The sequence below is a fragment of the Paroedura picta genome, chromosome 4, assembly GCF_049243985.1.
Source record: "Paroedura picta isolate Pp20150507F chromosome 4, Ppicta_v3.0, whole genome shotgun sequence".
NCBI classification, from domain to species: domain Eukaryota; kingdom Metazoa; phylum Chordata; class Lepidosauria; order Squamata; family Gekkonidae; genus Paroedura; species Paroedura picta.
The window spans coordinates 74,591,044-74,611,555 of NC_135372.1; the positions used below are offsets into that span (position 1 = coordinate 74,591,044).

Below are 20,512 nucleotides of genomic sequence, written 5' to 3' on the forward strand. Positions count from 1 at the left end.
TTGAGTACTTACTGTGCAAGCCATACAAACAAGGGAAAAAAAAAAGAACAGAACAGATACAGAAACAGAAACAGAAAAGTAAATATTAATTGCCATATTGTGCATGGTTGACTTTAATGAAACTGTACAGGGGGCTGCACAATATAAAGTACTCTGGAAGCCATCTAGAGTGACATTGGTGGAACACTTCAGGTGCATCAGATTCAGCATGTTGGAGAGCCCATGTGAAGGTCTATGAGACAGCACGGATGGCAGCAAAGAAAACCCACATGACTCGTTTGTTTAAAGGTCTTTGCTGACAAAGGAAAAAGTGTGAGGGCCACCACCTGTACTTTGGACTTACGACTATCATGACTTTTAAGAACCTGGCTGGAAAAAGTATTAATATGAAAACCATCCGTTCTTCCCTGACTGAAGGAGCTCTCTCTGGGCCTTTGAAGAAAGCAGTTACTACAACTGTACTCAAAAAACCTGTACTAGCTAGGGATAAGGTGGCCTGTTAGATACCAGCCTCCAATTTACCTTTCCTAGGGAAGGTGATAGAACATGTGGTAGTGAAGAAGCTCCAGGACTTTATAACTGACACATCTGCACTTGACAGGTTTCAGACCTGGGTTTGATACTGAGACAGCTTTACTTGTAGGGGTGGACAATCTTTGTTTAAAGTTGGACAGGGAACAATTTTTCCTGTTGATACTATTAGAACACTCAGCAGCCTTTGACACAGTTGACTACTCTGTTCTTATCCACCAACATGAATATCTAGTTGGAGTTAAGGGCAAAGCCCTTTGGGGGTTTCACTCTTTTCTGACTGATGGAACAATTTTCACCGAAAGTGTAGATTTAACTGTCTTGGTTCTGAACTGAAGTTTTGCGGCTGTAGTCAGGTAGCTGAGAAGGAGGAAGAAGAGTTGGTTGTTATACCTTGCTTTTTACTGCCTGAAGGAGTCTCAAAGCAGCTTACAAACACCTTCCCCTTCCCACAACAGACACCCTGTGAGGCAGGAAAGGCTGAGAGGGCCCTGATATCACTGCTCAGTCAGTGCTGTGGCGAGCCCAAGGTCACCCAGCTAGCTGCATGTGGAGAAGGAGTGGGGAATTAAACCCAGTTCTCCAGATTAGAGGCTGCCACTCTTAACCACTACACTATGCTGGTGAAGGTGAATCCAGACAAGACAGAGGTAATGTTGGTTGGGAAAGGTGATGATGGAGTAACGGTGGCTTTTTCAGTTTCTGTTCATCATGAATTCTGGAACACAGTCTGAGTCAGAGAGGTGCCATTCCCTGCTCCCATCAAACTGAAATTTTTTCAGAATATAGAACTGAAATCAATTCATCTACATTTCCAGCTAAACCACACTGGCTATCATGGGATGGCTGCTGACAAACAATAGAAGAATAGTTGGTTCTTATATGCCACTTTTCTATACCCGAAGGAGGCTCAAAGCGGCTTACAGTCGCCTTCCCTTTCCTCTCCCCACAACAGACACCCTGTGGGGTGGGTGAGGCTGAGAGAGCCCAGATATCACTGTTAGAACAGTTTTACCAGTGCCGTGGCAAGCCCAAGTCACCCAGCTGGCTGCATGTGGGTTAGTGCGAAATCAAACCTGGCATGCCAGATTAGAAGTCCGCACTCCTAACCACTAGACCAAACTGGGCCTGAGTAAGTCACGAAAGTCACATGGTAGCAAGTTGGCTGGTGGCTGCTGCTGAGACTGGCCATAATGAGTTCTCTCTCAAACATCAAAACAGCTTTTGAAAGGGCCCTGCTACATCTCCCTGCCTTTTACTGGTAAAAACTAAGGCTTGAAGAAGATAGAGACAGAGTTCAACGAGATCTGGACACAATGGAAAAATGGGCAAATGAGAACAAGATGCAATTATATAAAGATAAGTGTAAAGTTCTGCATCTGGGTCAGAAAAATGAAAAGCATGCCTACTGGATGGGGGATACGCTTCTAGGTAACACTGTGTGTGAACGAGACCTTGGGGTACTTGTGGATTGTAAACTAAACATGAGCAGGCAGTGTGATGCAGCGGTAAAAAAGGCGAATGCCATTTTGGGCTGTATCAACAGAGGCATCACATCAAAATTACAAGATGTCATAGTCCCATTGTATACGGCACTGGTCACACCACACCTGGAGTACTGTGTGCAGTTCTGGAGGCCTCACTTAAGAAGGACGTAGATAAAATTGAAAGGGTACAGAGGAGAGCAACGAGGATGATCTGGGGCCAAGAGACCAAGCCCTATGAAGATAGGTTGAGGGACTTGGGAATGTTCAGCCTGGAGAAAAGGAGGTTGAGAGGGGACATGATAGCCCTCTTTAAGTATTTGAAAGGTTGTCATTTGGAGGAGGGCAGGATGCTGTTCCCATTGGCTGCAGAGGAAAGGACACGCAGTAATGGGTTTAAACTACAAGTACAATGATATAGGCTAGATATCAGGAAAAAAAATTTTCACAGAGTAGTTCAGCAGTGGAATAGGCTGCCTAAGGAGGTGGTGAGCTCCCCCTCAATGGCAGTCTTCAAGCAAAGGTTGGATACACACTTTTTTGGATGCTTTAGGATGCTTAGGGTTGATCCTGCGTTGAGCAGGGGGTTGGACTAGATGACCTGTATGGCCCCATCCAACTCTATGATTCTATGATAAGTCTGGCAATACTATTGTTGTCTAGCAAAGGCCACTGACAACATTCCTTTCTCTAGAACCGGATACAGAGAGCAACAGTGGGGGAGGAACTATCACGCCCTTATCAACTCCCTTGTGGGGTCTCACAGGTGGCGGCATTCTCCCCTACATTATTTAACATCTTTATGCGCTCTCTGGTATAGCTGGAGTTACAGGTTAGAGTGTCACCAATATGCAGATTACACCCAGCTCTATCTCCTCATAGATGGCCACCTGGACCACACCCACATGTAATTGGAAGCCATCACTGGATGGTTAGAGTCACCTGAAACTCAACCCTTCCAAGATGGAGGTCCTGTGGCTGGGCAGAAAGGTGGCAGACAACGAAGTGCACTTACCCACCCTGGTCGGGGAGTAACTAAACATCTTTTCCTCAGCCAGGAATTTGGGGGTGATTCGGGACACCTCCCTTTCTTTGGAGGCCCAGGTCACGAGAGTAGCCAACACATAATTTTACCATCTTCTCCAAGCGAGGCTACTTGCACCCTATCTTTCCCCGGACTGACTAGCCACAGTGATCCATGCAATGGTCACCTCTAGACTGGACTTCTGTAACTCATTCTACATGGGCATACCCTTGTCCCTAACCCAGAAACTCGAGCTAGTGCAGAATGCAGCTGCTTGGGTCCTCACTGGTACATCTTGGAAGGCCCATATACAGCCTGTGCTGAGGCAGCTGTATTAGTTGCCAGTTCTGGCCCAGAGCAGGTTCAAGGTTTTGGTGCTGAAATTTAAGGCCATTCACAGCTTGGGCCCTGCCAATCTGAGGGACAGCTTGTCTCCTCATGCTCCCCCACAGGGCTCTCACTCTGTGAGTGCCGATCTACTGGAAGTCCCTGGCTCTAAGGAACCATGTCTAGCCTCAACCAAGGTCAGGGCCTTTTTGGTCTTGGCCCCAACCTATGGAATGAGCACCTGGGAGAGCTCAGGGCCCTGATGGAGCTACTAGAGTTCAGCAGGACCTGTAAAATGGAGTTCTTCTGGTTGAGGAACAATGGGCACCTCCTCAGGCTGCACAATAACAACTAGAGTACCCCACCCTGGAGGGTGGTCAGCTGCAGGGATGTGGAGGATTACGCTGCCAATCTTGTTTTATCTTTTTAGTTCATGTTCTGTCTGTTTAATTTATGGGATGGGGTTTTATGGGATTTTGTATATTGTAACCCGCCATGAATCTGTGGAGTAATGGGAAAAAAATCCAATAAATAAACAAACAATTTTTGAAGCTACAGGTGCTGGTTCTAAAATTTTAGAGTGTTTTAACCTCCCCCCTCTTTTTTAAAGGAGTTCAATTTTTTTCTATAAATCTGGGATATTTTTCAGCTTTGTAGAAATCTCAGTATTGCCTGTTCACATTCCCAGTATCTGGATTTAAGCATCCACAGATTTGGCTCTAGACCCCTCCAAAAGATTGTACCTCTTCTTTGGGCTACTTTCTTTTTTATATACTTCCAACTGAACACATGTTGTTATCTCTAAGATACCTGTTAGAAAAACAACCTCCCAGTTCCTAGTGAATTATCAAACAAAACAATTATGGTGATGTGCTACCTGACCTTTTTGACTTGCACATGCGATCAACCAATTGCAAGGCAGTCCTCTGTCATCATGCATCCTTCACACGGGCTTTCAGGCTATCCAGCCTAATTGCCCAGGAACGGATTATCCTGGTGAGCCATTTGAGGTGGCCTTTTGATGTGAACCCTTTGGGTGTCTGCCTCTGCTGAGTTCCATCAACCATCCGGAAATGCTGGCTTTCTTGAGCCCAGCATCCACCCAGCCTCTTATTGAGACCCCCTAACCTGGTGAGGCCAGTGCACAAGCTTGGCTTACCCTCAAGAATCCGCCTTATCTCACCACCACAGAGCTTGGGATATACTCTACCTTGAGCTCCCACCAACACTCGCACCTGTAGCCATCCCAAAACAGCAAACCATACCCCCTGCAGCCAAGTGTCCATTCCCCATTCTGTCAAGTGTACCCCATAATCCCGGAACAATGCTGGATGACAAATTACTCCACAATTCTCCACATGCTTTGACACTGACATGTTGACCCATCTCCTGGCCAGATCAACCGTTGCTGGAGAATTTGTACCATGCCAGACCCTCTGTTCCATAAGGGTTGACCACTTTGTCCACTTAGGCAACCATCTTCTGACTGCCCCCAATATCCACTTTCATCAACTCCAACAAGCAGCGACCTGACATTAAAGGCAAATCATTGTCCCCCAATTGGAGGATTAGCAGGTCTGGTGTCCCATGTCTTTGCACTCGTCACACCAGCACCTCCGTCAACAAGCTCCATCTCATTCCTATCCGGCCCTGCCACTTCAAGTTTACTTGTCTCTCCATGCCCAAGCATGTTCCCCAACTGGTCTCTGCAGCATACTTTGCCCCCCATAATACGACACCATGTCCCAAAATCCAGATTATTGGCAACGCTGGAGCCAAACCTGAAAAACGAAGAAAATTAAAGAGGGATATCTGGCTGCACATAAGGCCTAGATGCAGCTGACTTCCACCACTCCTCAGCATTAAACCCCCAGGCTGCTGCTTGCTTTACTGCACTTATTCTAAAGGAAGCCATAATTCTTGGCTGCAACCCAATCCTCTTTAAGACTACTTGCATAACCACCACAAATTGGTAGTGAGAGAGGCATTTCCCTTCAGCATGTTTAAAAAATGGGCCCACAATGTCAGGGCGAACTTCCATAAAAGCTTGCACCCTATCTATAGGGCAGGTCACCCTCTCACAAGTCTATTGCAATACCACATGCATGCCCCTTCCCATTTGGTCAGTTTTTGATAGCCTTAAATATATATGCAACTCATTGCCAACCAATGTATCATCACGGGCCAATGTTTTCTCTCCCCTGCTCATTTTACTAGCAGCCACCACCTCACTGCATCTAAAAGCACCATGGAACGACATAGTGTAAGCTGCCGTAAATAGCTTGTATTCGTAGGCAGCTGAACACATCTCAGAAAGATGTAGAATACTCTGCAGGACTTGCAATGATATCGGTCTCCTGCGGTCTCCTTTCTAGAAGAGGCTGACTGTCTCCAACCTGCAACTGCCCTTTTCGCCAAGAAGGACGATGCCAGGTCCCACCAGTTATGTCATTTGCATATAAAGGTCTGGTTAGCTGCACCACAATTGTCTTAGGTGCTGTCCCTTGCGAATGCAAATGTGCCAAATAGTGTAGTGCCAAATCTTCACTTGGTGGGAAAGGGAAGGGGTGTCCCCAAGATTGAACCCAGCGCTCATAGCTTGCTAAAGCACGATCATATGCTCTTTCCATTGCTGGTGCCAGGGAATTTTTCATGGCTTATTCAGGAAAGGATCTGGCATCTGATTCACTGTTGGAGCCAACTCCCCAAACCTTGTTTCCTGGAACCAAAACAAGGTGTTCGCTATGCTGTTATGAATCCCCGGTATATGTCTCATGCTAAAAGACAAGTTATTTCTCAAGCATGTTAAAACCAATGCCCGCACTAGCCGTGTAACCCACTCTGATCTGCTTGATGGGCTACTGATTACCCTTACCACCGACTGGTTATCACACCAGAATAATACCCGGCAGTTCCTAAATACCTCCTTCCAAATTTTGACTGCCACCAGTATAGGAAAAAGTTCTAGGAAGGTTAAATCCCACAGGATATTTGCCCCCTCCCACTGCGGTGGCCATTGTTGGAACACACCAACGTTCTTGAAAGTTCACCCCAAAACCTTGATTTCCAGACACATCTGACTGAACCTGTAAGGAGTTTCCTGGCAAAATTTGGGTCTGCCAAATTGCCACCCCATTGTAATCATCCAAGAACTCCTTCCATACCCATAGGTCCTTCTTAATACATCTTGTTAGGCGAATATGATAATGATATGCCTGGACCCCCGCCATTGACCTGGCCAGTCTAGCACAAAATGTCCTGCCTGGGGTTACCGCCTTACATGCAAAATTTAGATGATTATGCAAAATCTGCATGTCCTTTAATGTGCATTTCCTATTATGCAGCATTTCCCCCAATAAGGTTTTCAACCTGTGTAATTTGTGCAGTGGAAACTGAGACAAACCAGCTACCAAGTCTAGCACTATCCCCAAATATGTCAGGTGAGTTGATGGCCCCTCCATTCTTTCTTCAGCCAGGGGAACCCCCGGTTCTTTTGCTAATGTCATGAATGCACCCAACCTATCCTGACATTCCTCCGTATTAGCAGTTCCCACACACAGGAAATCATCCAACTAATAAGTTATGTTAGAGTTTTGTGTTTTCTCCTTTACCAACCATTCTAAGGAGGTACTGAATGCCTCAAGGGCAGAATACGATATGGATCATCCCATAGGCACTGCTTTATTGACATACCAGCACCCTTGAAAGTGGCATCCGAGCAAACTGACTTAATATCACACTTTGACATTAACGAAAGCACACTATATGCTCTCACTATTGCTACCTCATGATCCAGGGATGCATACCTCACAGAGCATACCTCTGGATCTATCCCGTCATTAACTCATGGTCCATTTGGGTATGATAGATGCTGGATCATCCAGTATTCTGCTAGTGTTTTCTTAGGAACCACTCCGTGATACCCACAAATTGGGTAATGGAGAACCATCATAAGGACCTGCCATGCGACCAGCAGCACACTCCTTACTGATTTTTTCGGCTACCACCTCCAGGAGATCAACTGCTGACTTCAGGTTGCTGCAAGACATTGCCACCCTCTCTCCTGTGTACAGTAATCTGAAGCCAATGATAAATCCTGCAGCCAAATATGCTGCCCTGTTTTTATCTGGATAAATCTCTAACATCCGGAGTAAAACCTTTAACCTAATTGGTGTTACTGCCAAAGTTCAAAGTTCAAGGGGTGCTTCAGTTAGCTTTCTGGATCCAGTCTTAGGGGGCATCCCCCTCTGGGTGAACCATTCTAAATACGGCAATATAATAGCCATCCAAGGCTCCTGTAACTTCTGAGACAGGACAGTTCCCAGTGGGTTATTCTCAGCAGCATACCTGGTAGGTGATGGCCTCAAACCTATTTGCCAACCAACAGGGTATCCCAGGGACCAAAGCCCCTTTTAACCAATAAGTACCATCCCGCTGTCTCCCACCTGTTTCATCCTCAGACAAGGATGACTCACCGGATGTACTGAGATGCCTACGTGTCCTTCCTTGCTTAGCTCCACCTCACCTTGTATGCTGTTTCCTGCAACTGGCTTGCTTTTCCTCCCCCACACTCTGCACCGCGGTGGGCAATTATTGCTCCTCAACCTCTGCCGCTCTCATGTTTTGTGAGGCTGCCCCACCACTTGACTGGACCCCCAAAGCCACAAGCCAAAACTGCCGAAATAACGGCTCCCTCTGATCACCATAAGTGCACATACCCAGCACCTGCCAGCTACATCCCAGCACTGCCCAAGCAAACTCCCTAAAAGTACAAAAATTTCCATTGAAAATTACTTACTGGACTAGTTCAGCAAAGTCCAGTTTTGTTCAGTACATTTCAACTTTTATTTGTAGCTCTATTATTTTAGCCTTACTAGAAAATTCCCTATAGCTTGCAGCTCAAATGAAGAAACAGAATAATCTTTCAGCAATTTACAGCTCACAGCAAAATGTTCAATGTCACATTTTAATGCACTCTACCTTCAGAGACAGATAAAGTTCTTTAATTAATAATGTCTAACTGCTGCTTTTCAGCACCCTTCAATTGCCTATTACATACACGTACAAAATTCCACCTTTCAATGGAGTAATCTGACAACACAACTCAATTTGTGGGCTGAAATGTGTAATTGGTCTGTTTATTAATCTATAGACTGACAAATGTCCTTCCTAACTATTAATAACAGGTCATTTCATCATGATTTATTTCCTTATGCGAATACTGAAGCCAATACTGATAAGAACAGTGACTTTGTTTCCATCAAATACTACAGCTCCGTTATAGGCCTCCAAGGACCATAGTTTTTAATGGAATGTTGTTCAAATTAAAATGCTTGCAGAACTATACCTAACTGGTATCATAGAATGATTTATTACTAACACATAGGACTGCTAAGTTATGAGTCTAACACCATTAAATTGCTGCCAATTATCATGTAATACAGACTTAAGTTCCCTGTTCCTCCATTTCTAAACCAATATTTTCACTGAATTATATTTATTATTGATCTATTTAAAACATTTATACTGTGCCTTCCTCCTAAAACTAAAGTTAGCTCCCACAGTCAACTATAGGTTGTCATAATAATTTCAAACAGAAATAAAACAATATACATGTATAAAAACACAGCCAAACGTTCTCAACAGTTATTTTACCCTTCACTAAAACTCTCTGAAATAAAATACCCCTACATGCTTTTTGAACAGCAGACAGAAGAAATGTCTTCCTTATGCATTCCAAAGTACTAACACCACCAGTTACAGAGAATGCCCCAGTTCAAGCACTCACCAAAAAAAAAAAAAAAACTTAACAAAGCAAGGTACTGTAAAGAAGACCCCTAAAGACAGGGAATATAACATATTGAGAGACAGGGTCTGACAGGTATGAGGAACTCAGGTTGTGAAGGACTTTAAATTGGATCCAGATGCAAGCAGGTTTCCAGAATAGTCACTGAAACACCAGTTACATGTTTTAAACAGCTGGTCCAAAAAAGGGACTTTCTGTCACATTTTTATTTCTTTATTACAAAATTTTCTCCCACCTTTCCACAGGCTCTCGGTGTCTTACAAATAATAATAATTTATAACTGGATATAGCCCAAATAACCACTATCACCCCCAAGGCCCATTATGCAGGGGGGGAATAACGCACATTCGGGGTGGAATGGCGGCGACTAAAATCACAGATAATGCACGGTGCCGGCTGCAACCGGCTGCAGCTTCGGTGCATGCCGCCGAAAAAGCCGCGTTCACGAAACGCGGAAGAAAGCGCAGCTTCCGGGTGACCGGGCGGAACCAGAAGTGGCACCGGGATCGCCGCGTGGATAATCAGTTACTCTGGGTTTTGCTGCCGTCGCGCCCCCTCCCGTGCATAACCGGTGTGCGTCACGTCTTCCCCCTCCGCATTTTCCATGTGACCCGAAATCACCGTTTCGGCGGCTGTGCATAATGGGCCTGAGAGATACCTGCCACCAGCTGTTTTTTACATTGCTTAGGATTATCCATCTGGCCTAGAGCTTCTGTTCTTTCAGTTGCAGCTCCCACTCTGCAGAATGGATATCCCAACAAAATCCCTAGAAGTGTAGGTTCTACTCTACTTTATTTCCTAGAGCTTTTAATAGAGCTGTAGGCAATCTTAGAAGAGAGAAAATTCTGTGGAGGTTTATTCTGCACATTTTAAATTTGAATTTGTAAACCATCTTGAGCTATGGGAAAGGCAGAGTATAAATATTTTAACAAAACAAAATGAAAACACTTTCATCTTCTTAGAAGATATCATGACATGCCTCAACCTTAAAAAATAAAATATCAGAAGAGTCACCACATCAATGTTTTACTGTAAGTATGGACAATACAAACATAAACATGTTTAAACAAACAGGCTGCCTTCAGTGATCAAAATCAAAATCCATGTTTGCTCAAATTACAAATGATCTACACCAGGGGTCCTCAACCCCCGGTCCGCGGCCCGTTACCGGGCCGCCAAGGCCATGGTACTGGGCCGCCAGCGGCCGCGCCTTCCTCCCCCCCCGCAGCGAGAGGGGGGGAAGAAGCAGGCACGGCCGCCGGCACAGCCGCCGGCACGCCAGTGACGCAAACGCGCACACGCGGAGCTGCCGCGCATGCGTGTTTGCACCCCCTGCTGGTGAAAACGTGCATGCGCGACAACTGCACGTGCGTGTTTGCGAGCAGCGGCGGAGGCCAGGCCGCCGGCTCTCTCCAACCCTCGGAGGCGGTCCCCGACTACTAGAAGGTTGGGGACCGCTGATCTACACTGTCAGCAAGTCCATTCCCTCCCACATGCTGAAACAGGTATGTAAAGAAGAAGTGGGAGATCTCCTGGTTTGGAAGGTGTATGTGAAATGACAAACTTCTCTTGCTCACTACTGGGATTATTCTAAACCACAGAATTATGACTAGAGATCAAGCAAAACTGCACTTTGTCATAAGCCTAGAAGACTTTAACTTCAGTGCAAAGCTCAAGGGAAGAGAAAGAGAATACATAAGCCTGAAGACTTTCTGTCTTGTTCTTGTCATAAACAAACCAGAGTTTTCTCATGATAGCTGAAAGCAGTCATGTCAACTTGGCTTCTTCCTTGAATACATTTCTTCTGTTAGCTGAGAAAGACACTGAGAGTGCAATCCTAAGCAGGTTGAATCAGAATCCTACTCAGGTCTATTTAGTGTGGCTTACTCTTGTGAATATATTCAAGGAATGTACTGTGTGTGCCTTAATTAGTAGAAAATTAATATACTTTCAGTAACAGTTTAGAATGATATACATCTCTACCTTCTGTGATTCAAGCAGAAAGTAAAGCACATGGCTAGTACAATGTTGAGCCAGAATAAAGTTTGAGGGATTAACACAATATGATCCTTTATTTCACTTCCATGCTCAGGTACCTAATTTGAGAACTTAAAACCATGTCTTATGTTTTTCTTGTCTCCACACAGAAAAGTACAGGATCAGTCTCTTAAACCTATTTAATCTTACTCCTGCTCTGACACTGTAACTATTTTCCTACACTGCCTTTCAGTTTTCCCTGCTTCTCTCCCCTGGGGAAATGTCTGGCCAAGTTATAAGAATCATGTGTGGCAGCAAGTCATTCAGGTGAATTGGATGGCGGCCTCTGCTGGTCATGCAAGTTGTCTGGAGATTGTGTGGGGCCAGATAACTGTGAATCATCAAGTAATCATCACCACTGCACCAGGGTGAACTATACAAATTGCATAGCACCAAGTTACACAATGGTTGCTGCATAGCCTGGCCCCTCTACACTACCTTTTACTGACAAAAACAAAGGTTTGAACACTAGGGATATTTTGTTGTGGTTATCTGTCAACCACCACAATGGTTGCTGAGGGAATCTATTCCTTAAAGGAACAGGCATTACTTCAATTTTTTTTAATCTACTGATGTATCTTTCTCAGATTGTTCTACTAACCTAAGGCTTTCCCCAAGTTTGCAGAGATCTGCTGTCTTTGCATGGCTTCAGTCTCTAGATTTAAGTAAATACAGATGGAACAACATTGAGTAGTAGATATATTGAGAAGGAGAGAACCCACAAAATGTTGCTGGGACATCTTGTTTTCCCTTGCCTTGTTATTTCCTCTTTCATTTTCCTAAAGTGCAGGTATTTGAACCTGGAACTCTTGCTAACCAGCTTATGCTAACCAGCACATCACACTGGCTTCTGTGAGGTGCCTCCTGTTGAACAAGTAGCAAGCAGCTAAGCCTGAATAAGTCAAACAAGTTGTAGCTTCATTGTGAGCCTGGCCCCAATGAGTCCTCCATCAAAGGATGAAACATTACTGGATAGGGTTCCACCCCTCCTCCCACTTTTACTAAAAGAAACCAAGGCTTGAAGACTAGCTATGGTTGCCTAACAATGACCATAACTTGCTTCTGTACTTTGGGGAAAGTTTTAATTCTCCCTGATATATATTTCAGATTTTTCTACAAAGTTGGGGTCCTAGTCTCCCAATTTAAGTATCCATTTTCAGAATTAGATATATCGCTGGTGACACATTTGAATTTGAATATTAGGAAAGTGGCACTCCGATAATTAAATATCAATTTGCCCAAATTATATAATCAATTTTTATGTCTTTGTATAGAGCCAGAATGCATGCCATTTGAGTACTATGCATACATGTCAAGGAAAAACACCTGCTTGCGTATTATTTATACCCATGTGTAAAACACTAAAAATGCTACTATTCCTATTGACAATATATTATCATAACATCAATGAATCCCTGACTTAACATTCTCAGTGACAGCTCGCTCATTTACATACAACCCTAGAGCTTTAAAAGCTCCCTTTATTGCTAAATTCTTTTTGATGTTCCCCTCCCCCATTACTGGTAGTGAAGGAAGAAATACATTAAATATGCTTTATTAATGCCAGTTGTAAAATTTTAATGTGATAAAACTGTATTAAAATATGCATAAATCAAGCAGACATGTGTATTTGATGTAACAAACGTAGACAGGAGATATTCATTGAGAATGAAAGTAAGAAAGTTTTGCTGGTAAAATGGAATATTTCAATAATATTTTATTATTGTTTTTAAAGCATTGTGAGAATTGCAAGGAATCTGAGACAGCAATATGGAAATATAACCTTCCATTACAGTATTCCATAATACACTGAAAATGGTTTGGCACAGTAAACAAATCCTCTGAGACACAACTTTTATTTCAACAACAGTTTGATCCTGTTAGTGGTTTTTCCTCTATAATAGACACCAGGGTTTTTTTCCATCCATAGTTATTTCATTATTATACATATATATCCTCTTCAGAAACTATTTTGTATGTTCCATTGCCAGGCTCTATCTGATATCCTCTTTTAACTCATAGCTGGATTTAGGAAGTGTCCTCTTCCCCTATCTGATGACAGGCTGAATTACAAACAGGAGATCTATGGGAATGTCTGTTATCTATCAGCTGTTTCTTTCCATATTATACCATGCTAACACCTTCCATGGAGCTATAGTTAAGCCCACTATAGTAGATTGTTTATGTAGCAGTGACACTTCCTGACCCTTTGCTCAAGCAGACTTCTACAAGTTGCTGCATGCAAAATTACTATAAACTGCTTTGGTAATATGTATCAAAGAGAATGGCCCTCTCAGTTATCTCAGCCACCATATCGTAGGAAATCTTCAACAAACAGGTGAACATGCCTTTTGGGAGTTTTTTGTTTTTTGCCAATTTAACAACTTCCAGCAAAATACCTTTGTAATGCAGAAGCACAATTCTCTCTGTAGCTTAAATCAACTTCAGGCAATCTGAAACGCTAAGAATGCCACGAGGTCCAGAGTGCCCATAGAACAAGAAGCATTCTGAGACAAAGTTAATACCTTTTCTCTGTTGATGGAGAATGTTTGAAAGATAGAAATCAAGATGGGGTAGGGGAGAGAATCTAACCCAAGAGAAACAAGGATAACATTGTCTTTTTATTCTAGGCCATAAAATTTCCAAAACCTACTTTGTATGTCCATTTCTTGTCTGACTGTTATTATGAAAACAAATGGCAATAATTAGGCGAGGTTGCAATGCACAATATATTTTGATCATCTGGTAAAGCAGACAATTGTTTTATGGAATTGTTTCAAGACACCCATTGTACATTCTACCACATACCATATTTTGCTGCACTAAACTGCTCTTTAGAAGGCCAGATCCTGAAGGTGAAACTCAGATACTTTGTCCCCCTCATGAGAAGGAAGGACTCCTTGGAGAAGAGCCTAATGCTGGGAGCGATTGAGGGCAAAAGAAGAAGGGGACGACAAAGAATAAGGTGGCTGGATGGAGTCACTGAAGCAGTCGGTGCAAGCTTAAATGGACTCCGGGGAATGGTAGAGGACAGGAAGGCCTGGAGGATCATTGTCCATGGGGTCGCGATGGGTCGGACACGACTTCGCACCTAACAACAACAACAAAACTGCCATCAGCAATTTAATGCCATATTTCTTTTTTGAAGTTTTATCAGGATTACAAGTGTTATATTCACTGCTTGCATTCTTCATAACTTTTCATTTATCTTCACTATGTATAACCTGCATAGAGTCAAAAATGCTGTCCCTTTCATTCTTTATGTAAACTAAAACATTGGTATTATTTTCTGCCTAATATTACCCCCTTCTGCTGCAGATATCTGTCTGATTCAGCAATCATAGTGACAACTTGTCAGTAGGGCAACTATTTTCTTATCCAGGCAGAAATTGTTACACTGCTCTTTCCAGCTCCTTAAATATGTTGTCTTTTCCTGAACAAGTCTGTGTTTTCCTTAAAGGTTCTCGGATGGCTTTATGTTGTTGAATATAATCTGGCCACCCACAAAGCATTGTCTAAATGCAGAGATAGCTATATAAAAAGTCACCCCAGCACTGATGAGGGAGACAAGCAATACTAAAAGCCTTGAGGATCAGTAAAGTCACCCAAGAACAGTATGTAGAACAGGATCACCAACTTTGTTGAGCCTGAGAGGTTTTGGTTTTATGAGAAAGGATAGTGGGCATCACCACAAAATGGCTACATGTAGAGGGACGAGTGAAATTTTAGTCTCCTCGCACTTTAAAGACCAACAAGATTTCCAGGATGTCAGCTTTCCAGGTTTTATGAAAAAGGATAGTGGGCATCACCACAAAATGGCTACATGTAGAGGGACGAGTGAAATTTTAGTCTCCTCGCACTTTAAAGACCAACAAGATTTCCAGGATGTCAGCTTTCCAGGGAATGCTCATGCCCTCAATCTGACAAAGGGGAACTCTGACTCTCAAACTTGCTCTTCTACTGCAGGACAACAAAACTAGCCACCTGAAACTATCTTCATGAGGGGAGAAGGGCCAGTCATAAAATATTTACCATTGGAACTGGCTATCAAAAAATGGAGACCACTGAGGGAAGGATCAACTTTTAAATTTCACTTTCCAAAAAAGAAAAATTGCCAAGACTAGAAATGTAAGTCTGTGTCTGTGGCTACACTGAGTAAACAAAGCTGTGATGCATCTGCCAAAGATGATCCCAGCACTTTGCTGATCAGCTAGATGGTAATTACCTAAAGCTGATTTCCAAGGAGTTTGCAAGATTGAGCAATCCATAGGAAATTCTTAGAAAAACGGTGCCCTTGGCATTGTGGGGGACTCTGCATTTACGGACAGTACAATTCAGCATACAATACCTTCAACAGATGCAGAGTAACAGGTCAGGAAATAAGTCACTGGAGACCCAGAATGAGACCTCCAGCAAACACTGAATTGGAAAAGTACTATCCCCTCCTGAAGAAACCTGCTCTGAACCCAGGAGAACAGTTTGAGACCAGTGGTACCTTTAAGACTGACAATGTTTAATTCTGGATATAAACTTTCATGTGCATCTGGATATAAACTTTCTTAAGAAGTGTACATGGATACAAAAATTTGTATGCAAAATTAAACACTGTCGATTTTAAAGGTGCCACTAGACTCACACTATTCTCCTGGGTTCAGAATAGGTTTCTTCAGGAAGGGCTACACCACTGCCGACTTTAAGGCAGAACCAGTCATAACTTCTCCATAGAGGCATTTATTGTCACCTAGACCCAGTCTACCAGTACCACAAGCAGATTTAAGCAGCCAGGAAGAGTACGGGTCATACAAACGTCTAAAATTTCCATGAATCCTGTCCACATACTCAGACAACACAAGCTGAAAGGTATCCCACACAACAGAACAAACTGGCACTTTGTGATCATCAAATCCTGTTGCTACTAATGCAGACTCCAAGTCCAAAGAGTGGCAAGAGCCTGTAGCCATAAAATGCTTAGTAAAATGATTTTAGCAAACTGCAGAGTAGTCTACTTCCTCCCGTCAGCCCCCTGACCACCTGGAAGAGTTGTTGGGTCTACTCTGGGCAGATGCAACAGTGGCATAGAAATGTAGTTTTATTTATTTTCAGTTTGGGATCTCAGGCAAGTACTGAATTAATTTCCTAGCATTAAACAAATGGGCATATTCTACAAAAGCCTTCCCAAGGAAAGGCCACTTTAAAATGCAGACAGTCAAATTGCACATTTTGCCCTCAGGACATTCATAGTGTGTCATGTCATGAGACTGAATATAATATTTATCTTTGCTCCTTACACTCAGTATCCATATTTTTTTCATTCTTTAAACTATAAGAAGTCACTTGCTTAGTGCATTTAAAAGAAAACATAACATCAGTAACCTCTTAGAACTTTTCCAGGTTAATGAACTGACAACAAATGCTTTTAGGATGTAAGTTAGGGCAAAGATAATGAACAACATGAAGATAAATGGCTTATAGATTATATTTGCCCAGAATTCCTGTCATTTTGTTTTAATGTGATCCATTTGTATATATTGCATTTACTCATAAACCCCAGTAATCATGATTCATCAGCACTAGAAGGCCTAGTTATTATTAAAGCAAAAATATTAACTTACTCTTTCGGATTCTTCAATCCCAAGCTTTTGACCATGGTAGTTATATTACATTGGGGTGTCATCCATCTCCTCTGACAGATAAATATTCATCATGATACTTAGACTGTTTAGACATTTATTTATATCTAGTTAAGAGCTAATGTATGGAACTTGAGCTGTGGTGTAAGCAATACCTACAGAAGTCTTTACTGGAGAAGTGCCTATTTATTTTTGAACTCCACTCCTCCCTTATAACACTCGCTATTCCTAAAAGCCATTGTATAATTTAACCCATATGATTTTTAAAGGCATGCAGACCACCCACAAAATGGTAGTGAAAACTATTATCTTACAAATAAAGTCAATGAGTCTTTGAAATAATCAAGATGGCCTACATTTTATACATTGGCAACTGGAAAAAGGATTGTCGTCAAAGTCACACAAATTTCCATTTCAACATGTTGCACATGTTAAAAGTATGCAATTTAGTATGTAGAGGCAATAAAAGTGTCTAAAGATATTTAATAGTTGTGTTCACAGTATTCAGATACTTAGGCTAAAACTTGTGTGACTTTTTACAATTCCAAGGTGAACAGTAATGCCAAGGTTAGCATGGCAGCACAACACTTTTTCATACGTTGGCAAGTTCATACTATGCAGATTTCACAACCTCACCTGAGATGAATTGAGACTACCAAATTTAGCACTATTTACAAAAATAATTTACTTTACTTGCACAGAAATCAGATGAGCTGTGAAAATACAAATCAACTGAACAAATTTGTGGCTATAAACAAAAACAAAAAAACCCTACCAAAAAGGATTCTTGCCCCTTATGTGGAACAAATCCACATAAGGGAGAGGGGGAGACACGGATTCCTTCACACTCCCACTCCCACCTACCTCTCCTTTCTGGTCCCTCCCTCCCTCTCTACCTCCCCTCCCTCTCTCACACACACACACACTCCCTCCCCCTCCTTACCTAGCAGGCTGCGGCTCTGCTCTTCTAGCAGTATCTCCCCTCTTCCCAAGGTGGTCCCGCTCTCCAAAGGGTGGAATGGGCCTGGGAAGATGGATGGCACCACGGCAAAGTTCTGAGGCCCAGCTCTGAGCCTCACAGCTCTGCCGCGGCGCCAGCAGCATCTCATCTCTTCCCAGGGCAGTCCTGCTCTCCAAATGGAAGGGCAGGCCTCGGAAGATGTGTGGTACTGCGGCAGAGCTCCAAGGCCCAGTTTTTAGCCTCACAGTACTGCCACCACCATCTACTGCCACGCTCCCTAAGGCAGGACACTGGAAGTCATGTCCGTTATCATTGCCGTTTTAGGGAACACAGCAGTAGATGTTCCATAACAACAATTGATAGCTAATTGTCTCTATTATAATGCAAGGAATTGACAATTGGGATTTCAAAGCAAATTCAAAAGTGCAAGAGCTAGATTTCTTTTTTACCTTTCTTGTGACACTAGTACCTGTATCACACAGATACGATAAAAATTACTGGCTTTATTTCCTGTAGTGCCATCAGGTTATGACCAACTAATGGTGATCCTAGCAAGGGCTTTCATCAGTGCAAATGAGAAGCAATGGGTTTCCAATTGCCTTCCTCTGCAGTTTTCCTTGGGGGTCTCCCTGACAAGTACCTATTCCCTATTTAGCTTCCACAATCTGAGGAGATTAGGCTATACCACACTATCTTCCCACCCTGGTTTTTCAGGTCAAAATTTCCTCAGTAATTTCAAAGATAAAATGAGAGAGATATATCTATAGACAGAGGTCTATAAATGTACTTAAAGGGGAGAGATATTGGCTTTTCTAGTCCTGTGTCTATGGGATATGTAGGAAACCTGAAATTGAACTATAAGGACCCTTATTCTAACCCTGTAGGCCTCTCCTAATCATCTGTGTTCTTAAGAATGTTCTTAAGAAACCACAGAAGAATCTGACCTCATTTTTTTTTCATAAAAAGGAAATAAAAACATATGGGAAATACTTCCAAAGGATCTACTCACCTTCTGGCAGCTTCTCAATAAAAGAAATTAGCTTTAAAATATTTTGGTACATGGTGTTCTGGTCCCATTTTTACATTTATTGAATTAAACATAACATCTCATTGGAAGATGACAAATTATTATTGTTGCTGAAACATGAATGTACATTGTAGTCTGCAGTGTAAAATGAGCATGAACACCCACAGTAACTTAAAGATAGGTGTCTCCTCAAAGGAGTGCACAATCCAGATTTAGACATTGGGAGAGACGGCAGAAAATAATGTAGCAGAAAATTTGGAATGCATAAAATTGCACACACAAAACTGCCTTTAAAATCTAAACTGTACCATATACGATTCTATGATTATTTACTGAGAAGTCAGTCCTGTTGTTTCAATAGTTTGATCTTAGTTGAAGGGTTTCTTTTCAGTAACTATCCTTATGCACATAGTTAAAACTTGCTGAGCCTCTGCATCAGGGATTCTCAACCTGTGTGCTGTGCTGTGGGCTGATAGTTCCCATGTTGAAATAGCCATCGCTGAAGGGAACTTGTTTAATTTTAATATCCAGATCCATAAACAGTTCTGGAGAGTGTGGAAGCATGCACACCGTTATGTGTCGTAACTGTGACTGGCGACCCTTTCCCTCACAGATATATATGGGCTCGCTAAGCATCAGCAGAACTGGGGAGATGACAACCCTACATGCTCAGAGGTAGTCTGATAATTTAAAATGTATAGTTATATATTTAATATGAATAGGTAATTATATGTTGTACAGAGGAGGAAAAAATGAAACTTCTCCTATGGACAAGTTTCTTCCACTTAATATTTGTTTTCAAATTTTATCTGGCTGAGCTGCTGTACAGAATAAACTAAACTAATATTAATAGATATAGCTTTTATTATTGTGTCAGTATGAATGGATTTACAGTAGTTTTGTGGCTCTTTTGGTTCATGGTAATTGTGGAAGTTGTTCACTGTGAATTGCAGAATGAGTACCAGTCTGATTTTCTTATGGACTGAGGAGAAAAGCTCTTTTCATTTACCTCTTACACTCCAGGTAAATAAGCAAGGATATTTGCACAATGCCGGCTGAGTTGGGAGCATGGTTAGAAAGAAGTAGAGTTATACTGGAATCCTATACTCACTCAGAAATTTGCCCTAGTGCCAAAACAGGGCAATATTTTCCCTTCAAATAAAAATCATAAAAGCTTTTTTTTTGTACCCTTTTTACTACTCGAAGGAGCCTCAAAATGAGCTTACAATTGCCTTCCCTTCCTCCCCCACAACAGACAGGTGGGGCTGAGAGAGCTCTGAGAGAACTGTGACAGAGCCAAAGTCACCTTGCTGGCTGCAAGGGAGGAGTGGGGAATCAAACCTAGCTCTCCAGATTTGGGGCCACTGGTCTTAACCACTACACTAAACTGGTTCTCAATAAGCAGCATAAATTAAAACAGTTCCATTAGTGTGAATGGAGAGTCTTTCACCACTTCTCCATCACCTCACAGTCTTCTTTGTATATAAAACAACAGAATCCTAAATAACTTGATCATGGCATATCAAGAGGAGGAGAATACAGCCCATATAACAAGAGGCATGGCCTGGATATATATCACTTTGACATCATGTTTAAACAAGAAGCACACACAGGGAGACTTTGATGATAAAGCTCTTAGGGACAAAGGGGACACTTAGCACAAAGGGAGCACATCACACAAACAA

The 20,512-nt window shown here is 42.5% G+C and overlaps 1 protein-coding gene across 4 annotated transcripts in view; it reads right to left on the bottom strand.

The window, feature by feature from the left end:
- The window catches only part of CACHD1 (cache domain containing 1), a 168,099-nt gene that overhangs the window by 86,455 nt on the left and 61,132 nt on the right, over window positions 1–20,512 (bottom strand). The window lies entirely within an intron of this gene.